A 23,180-nucleotide genomic window follows, 5' to 3' on the forward strand; every position below is an offset into this window, starting at 1 on the left:
CTGTATTTCCACAAACTAATAATTAGTCATAGGATGATGGATTTGGAAGCCACATAGCATAGTGGAAAGAGGATGGGAACTGGGGTCAAGAGACCAAGGTTCAGATTCTATATCACACTTACTACCCATGTGACCTTGGGCAAGCTGTTTGTTCTCTTCAGACCTCAATTTCCCTATATGTAAAATGAGGGGCTTGTATTGACCTCTAAAGTGACCTTGGGTGACCTCTAAGCTCCCTTCCAGTTGGAATCTACAGATAATCGAGTCCCACCCCTTCGTTTTACAAATTAGAAAAATAAGACCCAGGTAGTGGCTCTCACTAAGAGACTTGACCAAGTGTACAACTTTACACATAGTAAAATTCAAATATAGGCTTTGAACCATGTCTTTCAACTCCAAATCCAGGGTTCTTTCCACTTTGATGATCTGTGATTATATAGGTATTCATACTCCTTGAACAGAAGAATATCACTGAAAATGACTTTATAAAAGGTCAGTGAGAGAGGCTATGACTTGAAAATTCATCATTGGGTAGCCATCCTAGTGACAAGCCTCTGTAAACTTAGCCATGCTGATCCTATATCAGGCACACTTGCTTTATACTCAGTCTTTCTGTCTTGGTAGAGCCTGACAGCAGTTATGCTCCATTAACAAGGTTTTGGGGAACCCAAGGTCCCCTGTATAGCACCAACAATGGCCAGCATAAACTGCCTTTAATTTATAGAATCATGAAATACTAAAATGTGCCATTTAAAGAGGGAAAGTCCAACAATAACTACCATATTGAAGTGTTTTGTAATTTTTTCCTCTGTGCTTCTTTTGTCTCCCCACCTACACTGGAACCTTCTCAAGGGCCAGAAGTGCTTCTGCTTCCCCACATTAAATCTATAGCCTAGCACCAAGTTCACACAAAAGTTCTAGAGCCATTTTTTTAAGAAATAATATGATTCTAAGTATTCAAATAAGGAAAAAGAATTTAGACAGATAACTTTTTGTGTTTGGTTTTATTAAACAGAAAAAAATAGAGGTTTAAAATATCCAGGGAATGAATTTTAAAATGTGGTGTGACTTGTCTTCATTAAGTACTAATTTATAAATAGGATCAAAAGAACATTAAAAAGAAACAGCAGTACTACCAGGTGTGCTTCTTGGTTCTATTAGGACCTAATTATTATTTTACCACCAGAAAGTATCTCTCTGAAACCAAGGTAATCATTTAATGATTCAACCAGAATTCAGTGATTCAAATCTTGAAATATATGATAAAGATATATGATTCTCCTCAGCAGTATATTATTAATATTATTTACATCACCATGTAAACATTTTGTCATTCGATTACCTATGTTCATTTTTAATGCATTAGTATAATGTGCAATATAAAGAATGAAGGAATAACTCCTCAGAAACATAGACTAAACACAGAAACTGTATAATAATTGTATACATAATGTTTATCTCATGCTCTTTAGGACCCACTTATTTCATCAATGCCACAACTCACCACTGCTTGTATTGTGACTCATCTATAGGAAATAGTCTTAAGTTATCAGCTTCATGCATGAGGTGTCATAGTGAGATCTGAGACAGTCCTGCTGATGTAAGTTTCTAACTCTAGCCCTAAAGATAAAAAAAGATACACATGCTTAGTTTCATCACCTAAACAGGAATTTTATTCCAAACAGGAAAGGAAAAAATAATCAAGGAAATTGCAAGGAGCCCAAATGTCAGCACTAACAAACACTGTCTAAGTCAGTAAATGGGATGCTTTGAAATATTTTTATGATGAGGGAAAAGCTGAGAAATTTTTAGTTTCAGATTTAAGTCCACACAAAATAATATGGTAATAGCTGATATTTGAGTGGCTCTTTTACATTTGTAAGGTGCTTCAGATATATTATTTGATTTGATAATGACATTTGAAAATATTAGGAATTTTTTGACCATGAAATAAAAATCAAATATTTAAAGAGTGATCAATCCTAAGACATTATGCACACATATATTTGTGTATGTATGTATTCGTATATGCACATATGTGTATGTATGTGTATATATGTATGTGTGTATGTAACTAAAACATGAGCTGGCAAAAAGAGTAGTGAATTTAAGATGTGTATCAGCAAGCACCCCAAGCGTCCTCAGGGTTTGCTGCCAACACAGGTTTTTAGATCTGCTTTGATAAAGGAAAGCAACTCAAAATGGGTTAACAAGCTTACTTTAATCAGTCAAATATGTATCATTTACCTAGTTCAGGGGAAAAAGGTCAGCACCCTGAACTTCAGAATATATAGACAGAATTATCAAGACAGAAACAGATCAAATAGACAATTTCCAAACTGTCCAACCATTACATCTACACCAAACAACATCTGGGTTTCAAAGCCGGGGGGCTCTGGACAGCGGCTTTCCAGAGTTTCATCTGATCAAATCACAGAACACTTCTCAAAGTGAGCCCCCAAAACAAAGCTACACATCAGGGCATATATAGCCTTCTCTTGGCTCAGAGAATGTAACAACCTTATTGACTCACTGGCCAATCAAGAAGTATCTACTGAAAAACAAGCCTCCCACCCCAGGCTCCAGGTGCACTTTAGCCTAGGGGCAGGGAAGATCTTCAAATTTACATTCCCATTACAGGATGATAGGTCCTCAGCTTCAATTCTGGCTATGCCACTTACTAGGTGTATAAGCTTTTTGTGTCTCAGCTTCCTTTGCTGTAAATAAATTTAGTATGATTAGATTCAATGACTTCCAAGGTGTATAGATACATGATTCTCTAGAGCAGGTCTGACCAGGTCACTACTCTAATTAAATAAACTCCAATGGTCCCCAAGTACCAAGAATCAAATATAACATACTCTTCATCACCTGAATCCTTCCTACTCTGAGTGTTCTAACATCCACTGCTCACACTAACCTCCCTTACTGAGACACACACATAATTGACAATCTTCTATTTCCCCTTCCTTTGCAATGGTTTAGATAATCCTAACCAGAAAAGAGTCCTATGTTTGGAGTCATCTCCCCTCCTCTTAGTTTCTGTGATTTTCTTCAAGATTCATCCCAAACCCCACATTCTACAGAAGACCTTTCCCAAGTCTCCTAGTTATATTAGCACATTTCCCTCAGAGATTACCACCCAAGGCACCATATGTATGTACTTATATATTCACAAGTTGTCTCTTTCATTAATATGTGAGCTACTATAGGGCAGGGACTGGTTTTTTGTTTGTTTGTTTTATTTGTGTAACAGGGAACTGGCCAAGCTCATCTGCTATGATTATTTGCAGAAAGTTCATTGGAAGAAATTCTTTCCTATCTTCTAACCACCAGGGAAGCAAGGAAAATGGAGAAGAAACAGAGTGGCTGCAGAGAAAGAAGTGGGTGTGCATTTGAAAGGCACTAATCAGCTAAGGCTCTCTCTCTTCCTCTTTTCCTGCTGGGTTACATAAGCCTCTGGATGGGAAGGAGCCTCTAGCTCTGTGTCCCCACCTGGGTAACCATGTGGCCTAGGAACATTGGCTTCTATTCTTTTCCTCTGCGTTTGTACTTTCCTTCTCTTAAGTGAAAGAATATCAGACTAGCTCACAACACTGTGAGCTTCAAAAGGCTGGGAGAATAAACCATCAGACCTGGGAGTTAGAAGCATTGGCAATGCCTGATTGCAACTAAACTTTGTGGGATTCAAAGTCCCAAATAAACTGCTTGACCCAGCACAGCATGTATTAAAGGTAGTCAAAAGGAAGTAAAATAATTCATCTATGGGCTATGCTGCATCAAGAAATGAACTGGTGGAGCCAATGTTTATAGAATCTACTTTTACATTTGAGTCCATTCCCCCTGGGACCAACATTGTATATAGGAGTATGCCACCAAGTGTTGGGGAGAAATGTTTGTAATTCTTTTCTTGCTCTCTTCTCAATAAATACCCCTTTTAAAAAGCTTATTGATGTTATTTGGTTAAATTACACAAGAGTGTTGACCACTGGTGAATATTAGAGAGACTAGAATAAAGGCTTAAGCCAAGAACATTAGAAAGATACACACCGTGTGTGTGTGTGTGTGTGTGTGTGTGTGTGTGTGTATACTATTATTAATACCATCTTACATGTAATTGGGAAATAAGATTTACAGGCACTGAGGTATAGAGATCCACTGGAAAAGTCGAAAGGGGTATGGGAGAAAATATGGGAGAGAGCAGATTGGAGGAGGGGATATCCTGTGGGACTGCTATTTTGGGGCGGTGAGTAGGGAAAAACAGGGAGAAAATTTGTAACTCAATACCTGGTGGAAAAGAATGATGTAAATCAGAAGTTAATAAAGCATTAAAAAAAAAAAAAAGAAAGAAAGATACACACCTTCAAGGGCACCACAAGAGCAGAGGATCCCAAACTTATTTGGCCTATCACTTCCTTTTCAAAAAAAAATTTACTTAGCTCCCCTCTAGAAATGTACTTTCCTTAACCCTTTAAAAGTTTAAAAATTTGCATCATTTCAAAAAAGTATAAAATGTCTTTTAAATGATGCATCTTCAATTTAATAATTTATTGTAATTTGTGGTTTTTCCCTGAACTGAAATTTGGATGATGCAGGGTTGCATGACATAGCTGTATACTATGATATTGTAAACAAATAATTACATGCATATATTCCTGCCAATGAATGCTGGACTTTCCAACAATGTGCAACAAGACCACTTGTCAACACTTGCTTGTTAAGACCTGTCAGCAGAATTGACCACCGATGGGTTATAACTGGCATTTTGTGTGTTTATTTGGAAAATAATGTAATCATTATGGCTTTAACTTTGTTATACAATAGATGAAACATGGTTTTTCAAATTTTTCTTCTCTTCTTTCCTTATGCTTCCACCATCCCCTTATTTTTATTTAATGCCCCTGACACTACTACTGCCCCCCCCCCCGATCATTCCAGCACCCCACTGCGGACAGTATCACCCACTTTGGAAATCTATGTGCTAGAATTTTGAAGGTGAAATGTAGTCAACCTCACTCTGGGAATCCAATCTGATAGTGTATATTTAATTCAAAAGAGTTAAGTTCAGAATCTGTTAGTATCATACTTGGCATAAAATGATCACTTAATAAATACTTATTGATTGACTGACCAGTTAACTACTCCATGAGTTGGAAGCTAGAACATTATGCTGTTCTCAGTGAAGGAAAATCCCACAAAAGAATTGGAAAGGCATACTTTACTTTCCTACAAGGTCACTGGACAGTATCTGAACAAATGGTTTAAACTTAACTGTACACAACGCAGCTTTAAAATAAGCAATTATTCCATGAATGCCTCTAAGGAGGCTTAATGGTCTTTATCCTGTTCAAAGCCTTCATTTTCATCCCTGAGAAAAGAGTGGAAGCCTGATTTCTACAAGTTTACAAGGCTTGCATCTCAGAGATGCAGTGAAATAAGAACATTGGCAACAACTCATGTCAACATACAGATCCATAGTATTAGTCGTACTATAAAAATCTTCACAGAACTAAGTACAGAAATTCTTTATGTCTAGGACCTTCTTTTAAAACTTCAATTTGTAGGGGCGGCCAGATGGCTCAGTGAGTAAGAGCACCAGCCCCAGAGTTGGGATGACCTGGGATCAAATCCGGGCTCTGATAGCACCATACCCAGAAATAACTGGCTGTGTAACCTTGAGCAAGTTACTTAACCCAAATTGCTTAAAAAAAAAAACAAACTTCAATTTGCTTTTCCATTTAACCGATAAAGAGAGATCTAGATTCAGTCAGAAGACCTGGGTCCAAGCCCCATGTCAAGTCTGCCATCACTTGTTTGACTTTGGAAAAGCTTCATTGTCTTCATTTCCTCAAAATTAGGGAGGCTGGACAAAACTAGTTCATTCAAGCTCCATCTTGCTACTGTTCTAATGGGTCATCTCACCATATAAGGCATACAGCAATACCTATTCTCAAGGACTATTCCAGGGCCTCATCACACTGTGGATTCTAATACTGGATTTTGGAAGGCTGAGTCATTGAAGGGTAATTCTAACTAGTCAGGCCGGTCAAATCTTAAGAGAAAAGGTACAGAGGGCTTGAAACCTGCCTCAGGGGAAGGAAAGGCATACCTACCTGGATACAGTCACCAACCTCTCAACCTACCAAAAGTAATTATAAAACTGTAGCAGTAAAACAATTAAAAGGCAGACAAATATTTTATGGTTCTTTTGTATTGAAAACTGATCCCTTAAAAAGGAACAACAATTATCTTATGGTTAGATTTTAATATATACATATATTTTTAATATATAAATCTTATATTAATATATTGAAATTTCCTCATGCAAATATAGATACTTATCTGTATATATTATATATATATATATATGGGCATATGTACTTTGTATATGTATATGTATGTGTAACCCAGGCTTGTACAGGAATGTGTCCAGATTGCCTAACATGGAGGCCTCTGCATCCCCTACCACGTGGGTAGGGTAGCTTGCTTTGATTGTCAGAGATGCTCGTGATTTTTTTTTCCTGCCACTTTATGTTCTTCCAGAAGGAAAATAACCCAGTTCACCCATAGCACAGATCCCATGAACTAAACCAGTGGGAAGGGAAGAACTTCTTTCCCCTGCTCTCCTTCTCTTATCTTGGCTTTGAGAAATGGGTTTAGGGGCATTTGTTTCTGTTCTGCATGATTTGTCCTCAGCTTCAGGTGCTGGAGGTGATTCTAGTAGGGCTGGGAGTCTGAGCCATGGCGACCTTGGAGCCAAGATTACAGGTGAGATGATGTAGCCAGCCAGCCTGACTCAGTAGCCCAGAGAAGACAAGGCACTTGGGAATTCAGACTGAACAGTATTTTGGACTTAGAACTGAGATCATGCTTTATATGACTCAAACTAAGCTATCAGTCTCATCCTTTTCCACTCCTCAGAGACTGAGGTGGTTTAGGAAGCAAGAAGATTTTTCCTCCTATGTGCTGGGAGAGTAAGTTTATATATTTGTGACTGTATCTTTTGAAGTAAATATTTCCATATAAAAGCTATTCTGACAGTTAGTTACCAAATGGAAATGGGTGCAGGGAACCACCCCCTACAATTGAAGGTGGGTGCTACAATCATGTGCAGAGACCTTGTTACTGCTGTTGTTCAGTCATACCCAACTCTCCATGACCCCATTTGGGGTTTTCTTGGCAAAGATACTGGAGTGGTTTGCCATTTCCTTCTCCATCTCGTTTTACAGATGAGGAAAATGAGGCAAAGAGGGTTAAGCGACTTGTGCAGAGTCACACAGCTAGTAACTGTCCTAGACCAGATTTGAACTCAGAAGGATGAGTCTCTTGACTTCAAGGTCAGCACTCTAGTCATTGTACCATCTAGCAGCCCTTGGCAGATGGAGGAAAATGAGGCAAAGAGGATTAAGTAACTTGCCCAGAGTCACACAGCTAGTAAATGTCCTAGACCAGATTTGAATTCAGAAGGATGAGTCTCTTGACTTCAAGGTCAGCACTCTAGTCATTGCACCATCTAGCAGCCCTTGGCCTTAGCCTAGGCTAACCTAGATAACCGGAAATTTCCTTAAGAGTACCAAGCGAACACAGGAGAAGGAATGAAATCTAGTCTACTTGACCTTCCAGGTAGTGAGAGCCACAGTAATCAATGTTACATAAGTATGTAGACATATGTGTATATAGACATAAGTAAATACAAATTCTATGAATGTAGATCAGGACTTCATTTTACAGTTACCCAGGACACTGAGGTTAACCAGCTTGCCCAGGGTCACACACCCAGTATGGGTTGAATACAGGTCTTCCTGACTCCAACACCAACTCTCTATGCATGACACCACATTGCCTATTATGAATATGGAATGTAAATATGGAACAAACATGGACAAACATGGATTTGGAAATATCTCAAAGTCTGGTAGCCTTAATGTTATTTTCTTTTAAAAAATCAACGTGTACATTATTTATCATCTGTGTCAGCCTTAGTGACTCACCACAGACCTTTATAATGCCAAAAAAAACAATATTCCAAAGATGCAATGGTAGCGTGATTTGTTTGTAATAAGCATCTCTCCCTTGTCTATTTTCTCCAAACCTGAACTGATCATCTGCAAAAAATTTCCCCCACCAATCCCAAGTCCCATATGTAGTAGACCCTCTAGGACTATTCTCCCAACCTGTTCTTGCACTGAAAGGCTGAATCCCCAGTGGAGGCTGGAGCCTTAAATCCCATGTGTAAGTCTGTGGGACTGTATACTACCCATTACGGTGCTTTCGACAATTCAAATCAAAATCACCAGAACTACTTTTCTCTTGAGTACAACCATAGCCAGCAATCTTCTCTGATGCCAGAGGTCACCATCCTTAAAGTTATTTCTGCCTCCCTGTATACCTACCTGCCTGGCATAGATGTTCTTGAGTCTTGCTGGATACTGTTTGCCTCTAATCTCTCTGCTCCAAAGCTACATGGTCAGTGGGTGGGGAGGAGAGACAAATCCCTTCACCCCAAAAGCAATGCTAATGCCTGCTTCAGAACTAATGAACCCTCTCTACAGCATACCTATTTAAGGCCCTTCAAAGAAGTATTCAGCTTTTGCTTTACAATGAGGCTGCTTTTTAAAATTATATGGGGAAAGGGATTCACACTTCATAGTGTGGCCATAACTAATGTAATACTTTGTTGTCAGTCAGCAAGCATTTTTTAAACACATATCATGTATCCGGCACCATGCTGAATACTGAGGACACAAAGAAAGACGAAACTGCAAACAACTATGTCCATGCAAGATTTATCTAAGTTAAATTGGAAGTAATATCTGAGGAAGGACTGGGACTACATTTTGTGACTACATCAACTAAGTTGAAAAGAAGGATGCAAATCACATCCCCTCTCCCTTTCACACAGATGGAACTACAATAAGTATGTATATATATATATATATATATATATATATATATATATTTTTAAAATGTTGTATATGTTTGCATGTCTCTGTGCTTTGAAGGAGAGGTAATGAAGGAGACTGCAGCAAATGCATTTCTCCATTTAAGGGCAGAAGACACTACTTTCTTCTTTCTTGCACAAATAAATATTTCCATTTCCAACTAAGAGTATGAGAAATTATTAAAGAGGGCATAGTGATACTGGATAGAAAGAGATAATTTATTTTTGGTTTCTTTCTCATTTAGTTCAATGACCTCTGTCCATTCATTTTTTTCTTAGTGCTCTAATGACATGGTAAAAATAAAAAGAGGGGGAAGTAATTATTTTATTTTCACATTTTTACCATTCCACTGAAAGTCCTTCAACTGAAAAGGTGACCCAATGACAGAACAGGAACAGAAAGGGAGGATGGGTACAATCTCACTTAACCAAGAAACACCCTAAGTTGTCTTTTATTATTCATGGTCAAGGTAAGCTTTTGAATTAGCTTATAAAACAAAAAAATTAATCTGCAATGAGTTTATACCAAAGACAATATAAACTTCAGATGAAATTTAAATTAGCAGAGACAGCCAAATTGTTCTTGCTTCTTACGTTCCTAAAGGATATGCTGACCTAAGAAATCTGATGGCGCTTACTTATATTTGAAATACATGCACACAGGACACTACGGTATCCTTGATCAACCAACAGTTTCTTTTTACCCTGCAAATTACTGATTACACATTACAAAACCATTAAATAATAATGGCTTCAGACATGCCAGACAAGGACAGATAAAATAAATTCAACCCTCTGGGATCTGCTCACAAACATCTCCTTCTAGCCGACATACATGTGCACATCTCGGTAACAGAAACACTGTATCAAGAACAAATACCAAGTGAGAGGAAGCTCAATTTTCCATTATAAATTTTTTTTTCTCTTCTCTCCACCCCAGGATTGTTTTTTCCTGGAATGAACTAAAAAATTTTCAAGAAGAAGACTGGCCAATTAGACCTGATGTGCAACAAGAAGATGGAGGGATGCAATATTAAGAAAGCATGACGGCTTTTCAGCACCTTTCCTAAGTCACATACCAACCACCTTTGTCATCTGCTTTTCAATTCCCATCATGGAACAGTGAAAAAAAAAGCTCAGAGTCAGTATTTATGTCAGTTATATAAACATAATGAAAGTGCACAGGATACATTCTAGAAACAGCCAAAATTGCTACACATGACCCCCAAAGTCCCTGAAAATCCATAGGTGAAACCAAAAGCCTGTATATTCATTTATCTTCCCTTCTGCCTCTAAAGCAGGGCTTCTTAACCTCTGCATGTGTCACAGACCCCTCTGGCAGTCATTCTGATGAAACCTTGGGACCCTTTCTCAGAATAATGTTTTTGAATACATGAAATAAAATATATGTGATTACAGAGGAAACCAATTATGCTTAAATATAGTTATCAAAATAGTTTTTATATAAGTTCATGCCGCAGGTTAAGAACCCCTGCTTTAATGTGAATAAATTTCCCTGAGTCAGAATGATAACGATTTAAACCATCTCAGCAGGTATTGGACAGGACCATCATATCTTATTCTGTTAAGTTTGGTTAATCAGTCCTCTACCATAATTCTCCGGGTTCTGTAACCAGCAGAGTTGGCTGGAAGTGGGAAGGATAAACAGAACCATGAATCCACAATGTCTATCCAAAGTATTTTCTTTCAAACATTCCCCTTTGCCCATTTGGTTGAAATTTGACCTCCAAAACTACCTTCATTTGCCTGTTTGCAATGTTTTTCCTCAAAGTTAGAGTCAACAAACCAGAGGAAGGAAAGGCTGCATTAAAGGAACAGTTAGCCTCTGCTGGGAAAGTCCTTGTAAACTGTCTACCTCTGTAGCAAGATTACAGGGACCTAGGAAGACATCTATAAGACAGAAGAGGAAAAAAATTACCCCTCATTCTTTTGATATGAAAGGAAGAGAAACTTTTAAAAAATCGAATTATTTCCTAATTTCTGTAATATTTATTAGCTAAAGGTTTTCCAAGATATGTATATGCACATATACATATATGTGTATTTTATATGTATATTTGTATATACATATGTATATATATGTATATATTGCTGCAGTCACAAATAACTATTGGGTCCTGACAAATATACTGCAATCCACACCACTACTGAGTTTACATTTGGGTGGGTAGTGGGGTTGTTTTGCTTTGCTGACCGGGTCTGATTCTTCTAAGGGTCACACTATTCTAGCCCATACCTAAAGAACCCTTGTAATGAAGACTGCATCTTGCTGTGCTGAAGAATCATTTATTTTGATGAATTGCTTACCTGTGCACCTGAAATTGCAGTGATTCTGATTATCTCCTAATGGAGCCTCTCATCCTTTCCCCTGCCCAAATCTCTCCCAGAAATCTCTATACAAGGGGACAATACCATTACTTTCTAGCTAGCAAGTAGGAGAGAGACAGAGAGAGATTGAGGAGAAACGCAATGGGGAGCTAGAACTGGCTAGGTGGAAGGATAGGTAAATAGAGATGATAGAAATAATATACATATGTTTGTGTGTGTCTATGTATGGCTAATATTTATCTTCTTACTATATACAGTATATTTGGTATATACATGGAAGGATTTAAGTTACATTACCCCAGTAAATATAAGGTAAATGTTATTTAAAGTCGTGGTTTTATTTCCTAAAAATATGCACCAAATTCAGAGAGAAGGCTACCCTACCATCTACCAGCTATTTCAGTTCTCTGACTCCTTCCTTTCCTGTCACAGAGAGAAGGCCTTCCGCTTCTCCTCCCATACCCCTCTCTCCTTCCCCCAAAGAGAAATGCTTAAACACACCCGAGTGTAGGAAAAGATATTCCTTTGCCCATAGCTTGTCCCACCTTGCTGTCTTCTTGCATTCCCCAATGTTTTACCTCATTATCCCAGCTTGCCCCCACCCCAACTTCTAATCTCCAACTCACCTCCCCACCAGTAGCAAAATCAGCAGTTATCACTGTACCCTGCAGACACAAACATGCACAATGCATAAAACAACAGCAACAGCAAAAACAAACCATCAGGACCCCAAATGAGCAGTCACCTACCATGCCGTGCCTGAGAACTGGGATCCTGGTCCAGCACTGTTTGCACCATCAAGTGACTCCCTACCTGCTTCTCATAACCATATTCCAAACTGGAATGAGGAAGGGCTTCTTTGGGGGAGGGGGGATTGTTTAGAATTAATGATAAAAAGGTGATTTCCAGAAAATGCAATCTTAAAATTCTTCTGGCCCCAGAAATTGGAGGTCAAGAGGGCTTCAAGCAATTTGCAAAAAAAGAAAAAAAGAGAAAGAAAGAAAAAGAAAAAAAAGGAAAAGAAAAAATGAGCTTGTAGCAAGTATCACCCTTAAAATCAAAATAAAAGGAGGGGGGAGGGAGAAAAAAAAAAAGAAGAGTGCTTGCTGAATCACCCTCTTTCACTGCTTGGAAACCATTGTGCAGCGTGATGCTGCCTGTACCATTGTGGAACGTACCAGAGGCAAGGGACAGAAGGCTTGGGGAATGGGGTTGCTATGGTAACTGAAAGGAGCACATGTGACGTCAAAGCTCATAGAGGTCTCAGGAGGGAGTGGGGGGCGGAAGGGAGGAGGGAAGAGAGAGAAAGAGAGAGCCAGGGAAAGAAAAAAATAAAAGAGTCTGATCTATGGCTACAGCTACTGTATTTTCCAGTGGACACTATGGACCAAAGCCAGGACAAAATGCAAAGACATAATTCCTGTGGCAAAAAAATACCAGCAATTCTGAAAGCAGGTTTTCTGGTCTGCACAGTTTGGTCATATGCCTCCCTCCATGCAGTTCTGTCTCTCTCTCTCTCCCCCTCATTGCTTTCCACTCCTCAGGGCGATCAGGGATAAACAGAGGACCAATGCATCATTTCAAACCATATTCTATCTCATTCAGCTGACCACACAGAGTAGGGAGGGAGGCATCCTCTGTCCTGAAAGGTGCCGACAAGCAAAGGCTGCTAACAGCCCCAGCACAGATGTCATCTTTCAAGCCACGGCTTGGAACAAGGGTGTGATTATTTCCCCCTGTTTCTTATCACTCTTTCAAAAATATATTGGTTTTCTTCCCTATTTTTAAACTCTAAGATTAGTGCATGGGCAAAAATTGCTGACATTTGAGCTACTGCATGTTGATTTTGTTTTCAGAGACTCCTCTGAGATATAAACAATGAAAGGTGTTCACCTTGTCAATGTTCTACTAGCCTTTAGGGGAGGAGAGAAGCACACTGACTGCAGCAGGGGCACAGGCTTCTGTTTTTTCTTCCTCTTCTTGGGGTGGGGGGAGGGGTAGAGAAGGGGACAGGATCTTTGATTTCATTGGTGCAGGGAACTCTGAGGGAGGAAACTCCAGCTGATGCAGATCTGCACCTTCTCTGCAGCTAAAGTCCTAGAGAAATGCCCAGAGCACTTCTAATGCCCGTGAAAAGGGTTACATCTTGCAACAGTAGCAGCTGAATTCATATTTAACAATAACAGCAACAGTAGTGGAATTTATATGGCTTTTTAAGGTTTGCCAAGCACTTTACAAATATCATCTCGCTTCATCCTCACAACAACCCTGGGAAATCGTTGCTATTATTGTTGTTGTAGTTATAATTTTTAATATAATTGTATTTATTTTATTTATGACATCATTTTAGCTATTATAAATGCCCAGATTAACTACAAAAGGGCATATAAAAAAAAGACTCATCCAAAGAAAGAGTTGATAGATGTATAGAATGAATATATATATATATATATATATACATATGTATGTATACACACATATTTGTGTCTAATCATAGCCGTCTCTACAGTAGGGGTGGGAGAAAAATGGGGGAAAATAAATTTACTTACTTTTATTATAATACCCATTTTACAGATAAAAAAGACTGAGTCAGGAGGAATGATTTACCCAGGGTTATATAGTCCATAATTTTCTGGAACTGAATTTGAATTGAGGTCTTCCTGATTCCAGGTCCAGGGTGCTATCCACTTGGCCAACTAAGCCTCCTCAAAAATATTTCTATATATATATATATATATATGTGTGTGTGTGTGTGTGTGTGTGTGTGTGTGTGTGTGTGTGTATTTAGAGGGGGAAGGCAGGATAATTGGGGTTAAGTGACTTGCCCAAAGTCACATGGATAGTTTGTGTGTGTGTGTGTGTGTGTGTGTGTGTTAAGTGTCTGAGGCCACATTTGAACTCAAGTCCTCCTGACTCCAGGGCCAGTGCTCTATACACTATGCAACCTAGCCATGCCCAAAATATTTATATTTTTATAGTCATCCTTATAAAGATGTGGGATTTCTCCTCCACTCCATTAGTTTCCTTATTAGGTAAGAATTTCTTTAAGAGGATCAAGAAATAAAGCCATATAACTGACTGAGAGGGTCACCTAGGATGCATTGAGACTACAAGTAAGTCCCATTTAGTACAAATAATGAATCCCCTAAAGTGGTCACATTATTAGAATTTATACCGCTGTCCATCTGTGAACTTAGTTGAGAGACGTCCAGCTCACTGTTGGAAGATTTAATTTCTGGAGCTGATGATTGCAGTTTGAGTCAATTCACTAAGAAAAAAACTGCTTTTGAGGGGAAGGAGAGAATTTTTCCCTGTTCACACACAAAACATTTGCCTTTCACTGACCATGTCATCTGAGAGGACAGACAAATAGAAGATAATTCATCCAACCCAAATCGAGACACATCAAGAACAAATTTTTTTAAAAATACATAGATGGGTACAGAAAGGGGGCTATTATAGGAAGGAATCAGCTCCAAAATGCTTGCCCTCTTGAACCATAAGAATGCTGTGGACTCAGGATGGACTCCCAGTAAGTAGGAGCTATGAATTTTGTTTATGTTCTCTACATGTGTGTTTCATTACCATTGTATTCTAAGCTTAAACCCGTGGTTTCCTGGATTTTGTACACACTTGTGGGAAGTGTGCCTCACACTTTATGGGGAGGTTTTTTTTTGGGGGGGGGGGTAACATATGTTCCTGTTAAAATTATTTTCAGAAGAATAAGATGGTAATTGTCTATTAAAACATGTCTCCATTTTCCAACTACATATCTGTGTATGGCTTTATTTTCTTCATATATTTCAACCAAAACAATTTGTTGCAATATACTGAATATAGAGGCAGATAAGAGAATGTCTTCAATTAAGTCAAACATTAAAGAGATTTGTAAATGTGTAAAACAATGACACTCTTCTTTCTGAACTTTTCTGTTTTGGAAAAGTTAATTTTTTTATTATTATTTTTATTGTATATCCATATATTACAATATTATATATTAACATTTATTATTTAAATTACATGTTAATGTAATGCAGTGAGTTAATTTTTATTTGAATTAACAATCTTTAAAAGTTTTATCTGTTTCAATTCCTAATATAGTAAATATTAATAGATATAATCAAAAGCTCTTTGGGATCCTCAATAATTTTTTAAAATATTGATTGATTTTTTTCATTTCCAGCATTCACTTCCATTATATTTTTGAGTTCCAAATTTTTCTCCCCCACTCCAATATGGCATGTAATGTAATCTAATATAGGCTCTATGTACATATTTATATTAAACATTTTTTGCACATCAGTCGTGTTGTAAAGAAAAATTTGAATCAATGGGAGGAACCACAAATCCTCAATAATTTTTAAGGTGTCAAAGGATCCTGAGACAAAAAAATTTGTTCATGGGTCCCCAATGTGTTTCCTCCAACCAGTCAACATCTCCTCAATAACAGTCAGTCACAATCAATTAGCATCTACAACACAATTTTACTGAGAAAACTGTAACAAGAACTGATGTACAGTATCACCTTACCCAAGCAAGGGTGTTCTCTCCTTTCTCCATACCTACTTGGTCCCTGGGGAGACTAATGGCTCAGCTCCAACTTGTGAAGGAACCTTTAGATGGCTCTTTCAACTTTTGGAATCTCATAAGGTCATAACCCAACATGGTAGAGGTTCTTCCAAATCTTTTAATGTTTCATGTTCCATGGACACCAGATACATGTTGATCTCACTGTACCAGCAACCCAGCTTCCTTTTCTAAACGTCACTTCTCACTGTAATCCACCATGTACTCTCCTGCCCTTTGGGTCACCCACAATCAAGATTGCCGTATTCCCTGATTCATGGGCCGACAGTATCACTAATGTGAGAAATATGGAGTTTCTTTTTATCAAGGAGTTACTTGGGACTGTCGAAATAATAATAACAGCTAGCACTTTAAGGGTTACAAAGTGCTTTACAAATGTTATCTCATTTGATCTTCACAGCAAATCAGGGAGGTGGGCAGTAATTATTATCTCCATCATATAGTTGAAGAAACTGAGGCACATAAAAGGTAACTGACTTGCCCAGGGTCACATAGCTAGTAAGTATTTGAGGCCAAACTAGACTTGGTTGGCCCTGACTTCAAGTCCCATACTCAATCCACTACAACTTCCCAAATCCAACCCAATCCCCTCTCCTATTGGATTCTAAGTCAAAGTGTTTGTCCATTTGTAGTGCCTATATATGTATATGTGTGTATAGTGTATGTGTGTGTATAAGTGTGTGTGTGTGTGTGTGTGTGTATCCTGATAGATATACCCAATGGGCCAACTGTTGGTCAACAGGCATTCCTATGAGAAAGAATATTGGCCTGGAAGTCAGTAGACCTGATATTTTACTTCCAAATCTGTCACTGGCTAGCAGTTACACTTTTTTTATTGTTGAGTTATTTTTTAGTCATGTCTGATTCTTTGTGCCCCCATTGGGGGTTTTCTTGGCAGAGTTACTGGAGTGGTTTGTCATTTCCTTCTCCAGCTCATTTTACAGATGAGGAAACTGAAGGAAACAGGGTTAAGTGACTTGCCCAGGGTCACGCAGCTAGTAAATGACTGAGACCAGATTTGAACTCATGAATATGAGACTTCTTGACTCCAGGCCCAGTACTCTATTCCCTGTGCCACTTAGCTGCCCAGTTAAACTATGGTCAAGTGATTTAACCCCTTCTGATTTCAGTTCATTAATTCAAAGAGGGTATTGAAGCAGATGATAGCTATAAGTTCCCTACAGTTGTAATGCTCAGTACTTCTATGAAACAGCTAGTAATAATTATCTCCTCAAAGTTGTTGAGTATAATTATAGGATACAGAACTGTAAAGGACCTTCACCATCATTGTGCCCAACACACTCTTGTGTATCTGGGGCAAGAATGGTTCGGGCAAAAGTGACGTCAGCCCACAGGAACGGCAGCTCATAAAACTTTATTACTGCTTAGAAGAAAAGAACAGATACCAAGTAGATAAAAGCATGGCCCCTAATTGGTATGGGGACTAGCAGGAAGTATAGTTCTTCCCATCTAGAAGGAGGGATTGAAAGGGATTGGAGAGGGAACCTGAGGGATGAGGCAGGGGCCCCAGAGACGCCTGGGAACATGAGAACTCTGCAGGCAAGACAACAACAGCCAGGCAACAGTAAACTAAATATGAGTAGATCCGCTCACTATTCCACTTAATGAGTGAGCTACCAGCACAGAATTTTGTATTTACCCTTTTACTATTACTGGTAAATTAATCAACTTTTCACTTCTTTCCTCTGCCTTCCCTCACCCCTGACTGGGAACTGGAATCCCTCACTCTTAAACCCTATTTATTAACTGTCTATATTTTTATAATAGATTTTGTCTCCAGATAAAGACAGACTGATTTTTATTTCACCCTGGGTAGGATTTGCTATTAGAGGAATGGATCATTCAATTGGTGGGGGACAAGCCATGGCCCTAGACTAATTTCAAGCCTACAAACTTGCACCGAAGTGTGCTCTCACTCTCTCTCTCTCTCTTTCTCTCCCTCTTTCTCTCTGCCCTTCCCCCCTCTTTTCCTCCCCGCCCCCCATCTCTCTCTCCTCCTCCCCCAAGGGGAGCATTTCACACCACCACCTAGAAATAATCATGAAAAACATAATTGTTTTCCATCATAAATATGGTCTGAATTGACATTAAATTGTCAAGTACCCTTAAGAGAATTACTTGCAGTTGAAAAGAAACTGATGCTCAAAAAACCACTATTAAGAAACAAATGCTTGTATCTGATCCCAATTTGTTCCTGAAGAATTGAAGCAAGCTGAAAAAAAATCTTGAGGGAAAACTTGGTATTCAGGGAATACTGGAAAAACTTGACAATCAGATAGAAAAGCTTACATGTGTATTAGCTGAAGAAAAAATAGGAAAGTGAGGCAAGACTGGGAACTACTTCATACAAAAGAGCTACTGAGGGGTGGCTAGGTGGTGCAGTGAATAGAGCACCAGCCCTGGAGTCTGGAGGACCTGAGTTCAAATCAGACCTCAGACACTTAACACTTATTAGCCGTGTGACCTTGGGCAAGTCATTTAACCACAATTGCCCTGCCTTCCACCCTCCAAAAAGCAAAAAAAAAAAAAAAAATGCTCAAAGGATAACTTTAGCACCATCTCAAGAATACTCAAGTCTGGGAGAGGAGAAATCAAGCTAACAGAGTAGCAGAAGAAATACATCTGAACTCTCCTACACAAAGATCTAGAAAACTCACCAGACTGAATTCTGATGGGGAAATCCAAGAAAAAGTCACTCTGAGTCATTTTTTCAGCCCAGGTCAGCATTGGGAGGCAAAGATGAACGGAGACACTACCGAGTTCTAGGTCTGAGATCCAGGGCAGACTGAGTAAGGTATCTGTAACTTGGAGGGGCCGGAAGTGGGCTGATCCTTCTAATTCCCAGGGACTGACAGAAGTCCGAGATTGGGCACTAAGTACCAGAGCAGGAAGAGATCCCAGGGGATTCCTAACTAGCACAAGGTGGAGGAGCAGGTGGCATTTGGGAGACCTGTCATCCACTACCCATTTCCAGGTCACAGATCTGGGAAGGACTAAGGAGGGGACCTGCTTCTAGGGGTGGCAGAGAGGGCTGTGGGCTCTTTACTGTGCTAGGAAAAGTTCAGAAGCAAACAGTAGCTGTGTGGGTTCTGATGCCAAGATCAGAGCAGGGACTCAGTTCTAGCCTCCAGTCTAGGCTGAAGCCCTCCATGGAGAAAAGCAGGGTGAAAAATCCCAGATGAAAGTGGATCCTGAAGTTGTCACCCTGAGCCTACAGAGCCTCCCAGTGGCTGAGTCAAGCAGCAGTCTACTAAACAGAGACAATCCAACAGAACCAGACCAGAGAAGAGTTGCAGAGTTCAGCCAGCAGTGCAGTGAGCAGACCTCACCCAGAATCACCTCACTCTGGAAGCACTGAACACTTCCAGGGACCTTGCCTGAGCTGCGAAAGTAGCAGAAGGATGAACGCTCAGCTGAGATATCCTCCCTCTCCCCCCACCTAGAAGTGAGCAGAACCCACACCTAACAAAGTCTAAAGTGAGCAAGTAAGCTAGAAGAATGAACAAACAATGTAAAAAATAAGAACCTCGTTATAAAGAGCTATGATAGCAACTGAGAAGGTGAAAATAGAAATTCAGAAGAAGAGAAACAATCAGAAATATCTACAAGCTAATCTCAAATTAAATTGCAGCTTAAGACCAACCAGAATTCCTTGCAGAAATAAAGAGATTTTGGTTTATTTGTTACAAAAACTAAATGGGAGTGGTAGAGGGGGAAAATGGGAAAAGATGAAAGTTGTGGAAGAAAGAAATGAAAAGAAAATTAACAGCTTGGAAAAAAATACAAAAACAACTCCCAGAAAATTAGAATTGATGAAATAGAAGCTGAGGACTCGCCAAGACACTGAGAAACATTAAAATAAATTTAAAAAAAAACGAAAGAAAATATGAGGCTTACACTGAGGGATCGAGAGGCTTAGAATATGGTATTCTGGAAGTCAAAGGATCTGGTATTAAAACCAAGAATCACCTACCCAGCAAAACTGAGTATCATGTTTCAGGGGAAAATATGGTCATTCAGTGAAATAGAGGACTTTCAGGCATTCTTGTTGAAAAAACCAGAGTTGAATAGAAAATTTGACATTCAGATACAAGAAGCAAGAGAAGCATGAGAAGGTAAACAGGGAAAAGGAATCATAAGGAACTTATCAAAGTTGAACTATTTACATCCCTACATGGAAAAACGATAATTGTAACTTATGAAACTTTTCTCAGTGTGAGAATAGTTGAAGGGAATAGAAATGTATATATATTTGTATGTACGTATGTGTATATATATATACATGTACATATACATACAAACATATATATGTCTATATAGGAGGGTATATGGGCATATGAATACATATGTGAGTGTGTGTATATACAAGACCAATTTAACAGGAAGGGATGATACTTAAAAGGTGAAATTAAGAGGTGAGAGAGGAATATAATGAGAGGAGATTGGGAGAGACAGAATGGGGTAAACTATCTCATATAGAACAGGCAGAGGAAAATGATTACAATGGAGGGGAAGAACAGGAAAGCAAAAGGGAATGGGTCAACCTTATTCTCATTGAATTTGGCTTAGGGAGGGAATGACATACACACTAAATAGGGTATCTCACCCTACAGGAGAATAGGGGGGAAGGGGACGAGAAGGGGGATGATGGAAGGAGAGGGCAGGCTGGGGGGGAGGGAAGTTGGAAGCACTCACTTTTGAAAAGGGACAGGATCAAAGTAGAGAAAAAAGTGGGAGGTGGGATAGGAGGGAGGGAAATATAGTCAGTCTTTTACAATAAATCCACTATGGAAATGTTTTGCATAGCTACACATGTACAACCTATAATGAATTGCATATCTTCCCAGTAAGGGTGAGTGACAAGGGAGGAAGGGAATGAATCTGGAATTCAAAGTTTTAAAATCAAATGTTTAAAAAATAAATATATGTGCTATTATTAATATGATTTTACATGTAACTGGGAAATAAGACATACAGGCACTGTGGCATAGAGATCCATTGTACCCTACTGGAAAGTCAGAGGGGGTATGGGAGAAGATATGGGAGAGAACAGAATGGAGGAGAGGATATCCAGTGGGATCGCTATTTTGGGGTGGTGGGTAGGGGGAAAACAGGGAGAAAATTTGTAACTCAAAATCTAGAGGAAATGAATGATGTAAACTAGAAGTTAAGAAAGCATTTGATTAAAAAAAAAAAAGAAATGGAGCCTGGAGTCAGGAAGACCTGAGTTCAAATCTGGCCTCAGATACTTGCTAACTGTGTGACCCTGGGCAAGTCATTTAACCCTGTTTGTCTCAGTTTTCTCATCTGTAAAATGAGTTAGATAAGGAAATGGCAAACCACTCTAGTATCTTTACTAAAAAATCCTCAAATGGGAGCACAAAAAATTGGACAAGTGAATGACAAACAACAGCCACAAAGACTGACTTTGAAACGTGACTTTTTTTGTTGTTTTACTTTAAAAGGTAAATGGACAATGAAAACCTGTTTAAGCCCCATCTAAAACAGCATAAAACTGAAGTAACACTGTGTAGCTAGCTCATGAGAAAATAAATTTGAATTTCTTATTCCAAAACAAAAAAATATGAGGTATCAGACAGCAAAAACAACTGACCTGGAAAAACAGATTAAGGAGAAAAAAATTAAGAATCATTAGACTACCTGAAAGTCATAAATAAAAGAGGAACCTAGATATCATATTTCAAAAAATTTTACAACTGCCAAGATCTCTTAGAACCATAGAGCAAAATGTAATAGTGGGAGAAATTCACTTTACCTCTCTTGGAGCTAGATAAAGCAAACCAAAACACAAAGGAAAAAAGAAATGAAAGATCTGAATAGAATTTTGGAGAAGTTAACTATCCTAGGTACACTTCTGGAGAATACTGAACTAGAATAGAAAGGAATATACCTATTTCTGAGATGTATATGGCATCTTCATAAAAACTATATATTAGAAAATAAAATCTCATTTTTCAAAAAAATAGAAAAGCAGAAATATTAAATTATCTTTTACCAATCATAATGCAACAAAAATTATATTCAATATATAGTGTAGAGGCAAAGATGAGAGATCAATTATAAAATAAATTATATAATCCTAAAGAATAGGTGTTTCAAAGAACAAATCAAAGAAACAATAATTTCATTAAATATAATGACAATAATAAGATATCATACCAAAATTTGGAGGAGGGAGGATTTAGGGAAAATTTTCTACCTCTAAACACTTCCATTAATAAAAGAAAAAAAAATGCAGATCAACCAATTGGGATACAATTTTAAAAAAACTAGAATACCAACAAATTAAAAACTTCCAATTAAACACTAATATAAAAAACCTGGAAATCTAAAGAGATTAACAAAATTTAAAGCAAAAAAAAGTAAACAAAACTGGGAGCTGGGTTTTTTTTAAGGAAAAAAAACAATAAAATAAATAAGCCACTAACTTTAGCTTTAAAAAAAAAAAAGAATAAAACCACATTACCAGTATCAAAAACTTAAAAAGGAACTCACAACCAAGTAAGAAATATAAGTGTTCTTTCTTAATGAGCTATTTTATCCAATTATATGTGAATAAAATTGGTGATCTAAATGAAAGAGATCAGAATTTTCAAAAACAAAAAAACACCCAAATTAACAGAATAGGAAATAGAGGATTTAAATAACCCCATCTCAGAAAAAGAAATTGAACAAGCCATAAAGGAACTCCTGAAGAAAAAATTCCCATGGCCAGATGGATTTATAAGTAAATTTTACCAAACATTTAAAGAAAAATTAATTACAATTGTACATAAACTGTTTGAGAAAAAAACAGGAAGAAGAAGAAAAGAGATCTTACCAAATTCTATCTACGATACAAATGTGTTCTTTGTACCTAAAACAGGGACAGTTAAAACAGAAAAAGAAAATTATAAACCAATATCCTTAATGAATATTAATGCAAAATTTTTAAATAAAATATTAGTAAGGAGATGTGAGCAACATGTCACAAAGATCATATATTATGACCATGCTGGATTTATGCAAATAATGCTAAATTAGGAAGACTATAAATATAATTAATTATATTAATATCAAAAACAACAAATTCATATGGTATTAGTAGGTATTAATATTTTGATAGGAAATTACACCATTCTTGTTAAAAGCATAGGAATAAATGGAGGTTTCCTTAATATGATAAGTAATACTTTTTGCCAAAAGCCAGCATTACCTACCCTGAGGAAAAACTAGAGGCCTTTGAAATAAAACAAAGATAAAGCAAGATGTCTGTTATCAT

General features: G+C 38.0%; 1 protein-coding gene across 22 annotated transcripts in view; it reads right to left on the bottom strand.

The window, feature by feature from the left end:
* The window catches only part of MAPK10 (mitogen-activated protein kinase 10), a 257,723-nt gene that overhangs the window by 150,819 nt on the left and 83,724 nt on the right, over window positions 1–23,180 (bottom strand). The window contains exons 4-5 of one of the 22 annotated variants that reach the window (XM_069093337.1): window positions 22,740–22,775; window positions 1,505–1,620 (exon numbers count right to left, since the gene is read on the bottom strand). The exons of 17 other annotated variants lie outside the window; for them this stretch is intronic. The gene's annotated coding sequence lies outside the window, so the exon portion shown is untranslated. Of the gene's footprint in view, window positions 1–1,504; window positions 1,621–12,039; window positions 12,478–22,739; window positions 22,776–23,180 lie in introns of those variants that run through there. 4 more of the 22 variants (XM_069093460.1, XM_069093344.1, XM_069093355.1 and 1 more) reach the window with 4 other exon arrangements.

The sequence above is a fragment of the Petaurus breviceps genome, unplaced genomic scaffold (genome assembly GCF_028583685.1).
Source record: "Petaurus breviceps papuanus isolate PSGF00001 unplaced genomic scaffold, PetGlider_PUasm1.0 126, whole genome shotgun sequence".
NCBI lineage: Eukaryota > Metazoa > Chordata > Mammalia > Diprotodontia > Petauridae > Petaurus > Petaurus breviceps.